Raw genomic sequence first — 7,165 nt, 5'->3', positions numbered from 1 at the left:
GTCAGAACATGGAGAGGGTTGTTTTTTTTTTTACCAATGAAAGAGCCATTACTTTTGTTCTTACATCTCAAGTTACTGAGTTTGATGCCATCCTCAAATGCGACAACGGAATTCTCAGGTACTAAGCAAGGACATTTCCTAAGATGAAGCCAGGAATAGTTTTCTCTAGGAGCCCCAGTAACAATGTCTTCCTCAATTGACTTCTTTCGCACATTTCTTCTCTCACATTGACAAGACCGAGTGGGTCACACATTTGAGTTTGGATTGTCCCTTGAGACATAACCCATGGGGGTACTACACGATTCTCTAATAATTCTCTGATGTATTGGTCGGTTGCTTGTTTCTTTTATTTGTATTTAGTCTCAAGTCTTAGTGAGCAAGTAAAACCAGACTTGATTTTTGTTAAAGATGATTGAATTGATTTTGCCCCATTGGCACCGGTGAGCTAAACAGTTTTTTTACTTACGCATAATTTGGGAGTTTCAGATTATCCAAGAATCTATGCATACTTTAAGTGAATACCCTCTAAACCCAGACAAGTGTAAGTTTATGCGCACAAGCCAGTTTCCCCAGTGATTTTAGAGTCGCTTACACATGGGCGCTTCCCTGCTCTATCCGAGCAATGCACAGTGGCCGGAGTCATCATCTCAGAATCCGAGGTATTCTTTAGAGGCAAAAGTCACTGCTCACAAATCTATAATATAGTACTTTGGGAACAGTCATTTAACAAGTCTGAGGACCATTCACCGTTTTTTTTTTTTTTGTTTTGTTTTTTGTTTTTTGTTTTTTTTTTTTGACCTTGCCTAAATTTGTGAGGCTGGTCCCTAGCAAGTTGCATCAGCTCTCTGTCTCAGGCCCAAGATTTCCAAGACAGACTGGGTTAACATCCTGTCTAAAGATTTAGCTCTGATATACCTCAATGAAATGAAAATAGGAAACTCATTTTCCCTGATCATGTCCTATTGTATTAAGGACATTTTTTTTTACCCTTTGAATGCACGCTGAAGTGTCTTTACAAAGAGGGGCAAAGCCAGACTCTCTGGGCCTCTCTACCTTAGGGCAAGAGATCAACCCCACATGCTAGCAAGGCTAGAAACATGAGAGCAGGGAGAATTTGATGAAGATGCATAGAATGCTGATATCTGCTGCCAATGACTAATCTCTGTGGATGAGTGGCATGTGGGATAACTTCCCTTCCCTTTGCTCAACTGACTTGTGCTCCACACTGAAGGGTGCTGGGGAACCAGTCAACAGATGGGCTGATACAAGAGTGTGGAGGAAAAAGAGACTTCAGCAACACATTCATTTCAGAACCAGACTGACTGTGAGCACAAAGAGAAGTGACCTGGGCCCTCTGCAGAGGCTGTCGAGACTGACAAGGCTCTGGATGGAGGCTGAGGTGTGTCTGTATGGGGCTGATTGACAGCAGTCAGAAAGACAGCGTGACCAATGGAGCACCTGCCTTCCTCTGATGGCTGGGGTATCTGTTACAGACATGGATGGCAGACTTTCCGTACACTTCTTATGGTTTCTAGTTAGGAATCCAACTGTGTGAGCATTTGGTATGAGCTGATTTCTGACTGGAGCCTGTCCAGCTCTGTTGGGGATGGGGAGAAGCTGGTCGTAGCGAAGAACTCACTTAGCTCTAAGTTAGAATTGTGCGGTTACTGCACCATCTCCAGCACATGTGACCTTGAGAGCACAGCATTCTCATCTTTACATCACAAAGTAGAAAGCGTGATAAAAAAATTTGAAACAAGTATTAATATAAGCTATTCTTAATGTGAATAAACCCTCTTTTGAATAGTAAAGGGCAGAGCTAATTTCGAGTGGTCTTTCTATCATCTCTAATGTCCACTTTTCTACTCAGTACCTCTTATGTCAATATGGCATCTTCAAGAGCTGGGGCAATTTTCTGTTAGCTTTGACCTTCTGTGTAATTAACTTAACCTGGTCCACAATGCTTTTAGTTTCTGCATGAATACAGTGTTACAGGTCACATCAAACGCAATGCTTTGTTTATCAGTTTCAAGCTAACAACAAGGTCAGGTCTCCTAACCTGTCAATAGTGATATACATTCAAAAGCCAGATGATTTCTTCTCCTAGTGCTGTGATAAAATATCTTGACAAAGGTGACTTATGGAAGAGTTTATTTTGTCTCACAGTTCAAGGCCCAGTCCGTCATGGAGGACCTGAAAAGTTTGTCATGGAGGACTTGAAGTTACAGTTCATCATCGTCATGGGAGGACTTGAAGGTCCAGTCCCTCATGGAGGACTTGGAGGTCCAGTCTATCATAGAGAACTTGAAGTTACAGTCTGTCATGGAGGACTTGGAGGTTCAGTCTATTATAGAGGACTTGAAGTTACAGTCTGTCGTGGAGGCTTGAAGATCCAGTCCGTCATGGAGGACTTGGAGGTCCAGTCCATCATGGAGTACTTGGAGGTCCTCCTTCTTGGCGGGAAAGTTAGGCAGCAGGAGCTTGAAGTAGCTCATCATATCATACCCACAGTGGCAGTAAAGCCGAGGGGCATAAGTACAGGGATCAGTTCACTTTCTCCTTTCTACACAGCTCAGAATTCCAGCCTAGAGAATGGTGCTATCCTCAGTGGGCAGGTCTCCTCACCTCCATCAGTGCAATCTGTAAACCGCCTTTGGGTGGGTTACTTAGTCTAGGGGTTGTAACCCACCATGCAGTCAGTTATTCCAGGGTCACGGAGAGGTACTATCTGGAAGATAATGGGCGAAGAGACAAGAAGAAGACTAAGCAGGGTTCTTGTCAAAGCCTTTGCTTATTAGAGACAGATTACAGCTTATATAGGATGAGGAATTTGGGGGGCGGGCAGGAGCCTGGGCTCTTGCCGAGTGGTCCACGGTCACGTAGGCCAGGAGGTTACGTTCGGTCAGGTCACGTAGGCCAGGAGTTTACAGGTTCACACACCTAGTTCTCTAGATAGTTTGGAATGTGGGGCGGGTTCTGCTAACAGATAGCTCTCTATTAACAGCTAATTTGGGTGTGGGGTAGGCTCTGTCAATACAACAATTCCTAACACAATTAGGGGTGTGGGGTTCTCTGCAGACTCCCCAGGGCGATGATTCCTGTAATAATCCTCGGAGGAAACAGCTCCTGACAGCAATCAAGGTAATCCCACAGTCACACGCAAAAGCCCATCTTCCAGATAATTCTAGATTCTGTCAAGTTGGTTAATAATGAAAACTAACAACATGTTTTCTAACAGAGGAATCTGAAAGACATTTTATTTACTTTTATGTTTGTTTTTTTCAAGATAGGATTTTTCTTCATAACCCTAGCCCTGGCCATCCTTGGATTCTCTTTGTAGACCAGGCTAGCTTCAAAGTCACAAAGATCCACCTGCCTCTGCCTCCCAAGTGCTGGGATTAAAAGTGTGTGTCACCACCACCCGGCAGGAAACTATTACATTTTATCTGTCAAAAAAGTACCTGATAGTACCAGAAAAAGCTAAAGTAACGCTGCCAGGCTGACATCTCTCTGTATGTTCCTGTTCCACCTTCCAAGAGTTCCAAGCTTATACTCTGTGAAGGCATACAAAATATCTTTTATTAACAGAAAGCATAAATGCCACTCGTCAGGAAAGTGTTGTCTTTCCATCTCTCTCATGACCAACTGTATAAATCAGCCTGCTTTCTTAATAATCTCCAAACACTCAGCCATCATTAATAAAATTATATGATTCATTAGGGAAACCACAGAGTTGTGCTCTAAAGCAACTCAATAATGTCCCGTGTCTTAAAGAGAATATTTAGGTGTGGGCTTAGTAACTGATGAGCTTTGCCATGCATTTGCCGTCTTTAATCACTCTGGTTAGTAAGTGATTCTGCGCAATGTTACTGAAGAGTCCAAGAGAAGACACTGAAGTCCTCAGCAATGGCAAGTGAAATTGCAGAGGCAACGGTCACAAGGGCTGGATGCTGAGCTCGAGATCCAGAAATGCTCTCCTACTGGTCCCTCCACATGAAGACTGAGGAACTGTCCTTTCGGCTGTGTGTGATGGGCAGGAAAATGTGTACTCTTAATTCATGTCACGAACTCATCTGAATCAGTCTGTGGGGGAAGGAATCCATCTTGGAGGTGAGGCATGAAGACTTTATGTGAGAGCAGACAAGCATGGCGAGAGATCTTCAAGGCCGTACTAGTACTAAGTGGCCCAGTTCTGGCCAGAGCTGGGTTTTCCAGGCCATTACTTCATCTGTGGTACTTGCTGATTTCCCACTTCACAGAGGCAGTTCTTAACGCTGAATAGATTAATGTTTTAAACGTAGGAGATGTGGCTAACAGTAGCTAAATGCCGACATTGAGAAGCTGAGTTTGTGTGACTCTCTTAAACAACTTCAAGTAAGATTTTAAATCTTTTAAACCCTAAGTTTCCCTTCTGTAAAGGTGGAAATTGAGAATTTAGCAAGATCATGCATACATAATGCCAAGCCCAGTCTGGTGTGCATTTTCTCATTCAAGATGGTTTTCGTGTGCCGGTCACTGGCCATTCATGACAGCTTGATGCCCTGCGCCTTTGTTCTAAGGACCCAAGGATTTATCATCTCATAATTAAATACCTCGACACCACTCACTTGGCTTTCTTTCTTGTTTTTTTGTGTTAATTTTCTTTTTACTCATTGTCCAGTTGTCATCAACTTGTTCTCACGGAAAATTCCAAAGGGGCTGAAGCAAAGGAGTAGTGAGGACTGGTTTATTTCGACCTTTGCCAGTTCAGTCCCTGTGCAGGAAGAGGGGCTGTCCACCTGATTTAGTTCAGTGGGCAGAAACTCCCTTTTTCTCACGTGGACAAAGTTCTTGCACTGTGTCTACAGGCATTTAAGCATTTGGCTGTAAGTCTTCCTTCTTTTCCGGGCCTTCTTCTTATGCCAGTCCTAAGAATGCTGCTTATCTTGTTCCTCTCTCTGTCTCAGGAGCCCCTCTGACAGTCCATCATCTAAATCCTGTCTTGCCGTGTTCAAAGTTTCCCTTGTTTTCCACTTCAGGCCCACATTTCCCGTGCTATGGCAAGTTTTCTTTTTTCTTTTTTAAAACCTTGCCTACTGCCTTTTTTTGCCACCCTGCTTTCAGCCACAGTGACACATGATCATCAATCTTAACACAATTCCATTTCTCCCTTCTTCATGGGTTTCCGCTCCTTGGTAGGGCGGCAAGACACTTTCTTTGAAAACAAATTCTGGAACATCTCAGTCCTTTGGTTCTGCTTGGATCAGAACAGCCAGTCATTTCCTTGTGGTCCTTGGTGGTTTGGGGGTTCTGGCATCACTGGGGATGATGGCATCTCACTCAGAAATGTTTGCTATGAGGCATGGCAAAGCCACTTTCTCTTTCTCCCAGCCAACAGCAAAACATGCCAGCGTTCCTGTGACATTGTTATATTTGGGACAGATCCTTTTAGAAGAATTTTCCAACTAGCTTTACAGCCATGTTCCTTCTCCGTACTTTGTTTAACCAAGACTTGAATTCCCTTTGCTCTCAGAAGTCTTGTGGCCCCTTTACACCACAGCTTCACATTCTCTGGTGTTTTCTGGATTCACTCTGAATACTTAAAACCAGCTTGGCTTTTCTTATGCAGCTCTTCTGTGTCCAGCACCCTGATTTTCATTGACCTGGCTCTTGAGTCCTCCCACGAAACCTTAGTTGGTACCATGGTGCCCTGGAAGGAGCATTAAGTGTGTGGCTGTATAACTGTGTGACCTCAGGCAGGCTACACCAGTGTTTGGGTCTTTGCTTTTTCTCTGCTAGACACATAGGCTGGATCCAATTATGTTTGAGGGGCCCTTCCTACTGGGGAAGCATGCTGTGAAGTGTGGGGACTTTCAAAAGCCCTGAAATGCATTGCTTACTGGAAAATTAGTTGAATCAGTGTGTGATAGTCTGTGATAACAGTTTTGATTTTCTGACCCAATAGACTGATTTCTTTCTTCAACATTTTTGGTAATACCATCTTAAGATAGATTTCATGAGTTTACTAGCGTCACTTGCTACCATTGCTAGCCCTTTCTTATTCATCACCCCATCACCAACCACTGAACAAGCATTTTGAAGCAGTCATTCATAGTCTAATTTCTTTTCAGATCATATAAATCTTTTACTTAAAAAAGTTGTTTACTCATTCATTCATTAATTTGTTCATTAGATGATTATATTAGATACTATCTGCAGCCTCCAGAAATTTATGCTTAAACTCGTTTAAATTTAGTACTTATACACTGTTTAGAGATGGCGGTTTTGCCTGAATTTGCCAGTATTGTTTTAGAAAGTAAGAAAAAAAAACCCAGAACTTATAAAAACATTTATTCAATTTGGAAGTAAGTCTCTAAGGGTGGCTGTGGATCCCTATGGAAATGTTTTGACTCAGCTCCCTGACTTTAACACATGGGCTTCATTTAAATCTCCACTGTTATACCTTAAGAATGTTATATTTTGATATTGCTATCATGAGAGATGGGCCAACTAGGGTGTGATTCTCAGAGTACATTAAAATAAGGCAGGCACTTTTTGGGTAGATTGTTCATCTTCTTTGTAAGGCATTCAGTAGGAAATAGACATAAAAATTTACATTGAAGGGAAAACCTCATAATCATGGTCTTCTGTCTTGGTCAGTGTCCATTGTTGTGAAGAGACACCACGACCAAGGCAACTTGTTGTTTTTTTTTTCTTTTTTTAAATTGGGGCTGGCTTATGATTTCAGAGCATTAGTTTATTATCCTCATAGCAGAAGCAAGGCAGAACACAGGCAGACATGGTGCTGGTGCTGATGAAGTAGCTGAGAGTTAGACATCTGGATCCACAGGCAGCAGGAAGTGAGAACCTCTAGGCTTGGCTTGGGCTTTTGAAACCTCAAAGCCCACCTCCAGTGACACACGTCCTTCAACAAGGCCACACCTCCTAATTCTTTCAAATAGTGCCACTCCCTGATGCCTAAGCATTCAGATGTATAAACCTATGGGGGCCGTTCTCCTTCAAACCACCACACCATCTAAGGCTTAGTATCTTACAACATGCATGTAGCTGAATGTGGAGGCTGTAAAAAATTGGCAGTGATGAAAAGTTTCTGAGCATGAGAAATTAATTTAAAACTAATCACATAATGAATCTAAGGTGCTTCTAGTATCATGTGCCTGGACTG

Source organism: Microtus oregoni, unplaced genomic scaffold (assembly GCF_018167655.1).
Source record: "Microtus oregoni isolate MIOR12 unplaced genomic scaffold, Mior012 000008F_ref0000371, whole genome shotgun sequence".
Lineage (NCBI taxonomy): Eukaryota > Metazoa > Chordata > Mammalia > Rodentia > Cricetidae > Microtus > Microtus oregoni.
This window is presented reverse-complemented; position numbering follows the sequence as displayed.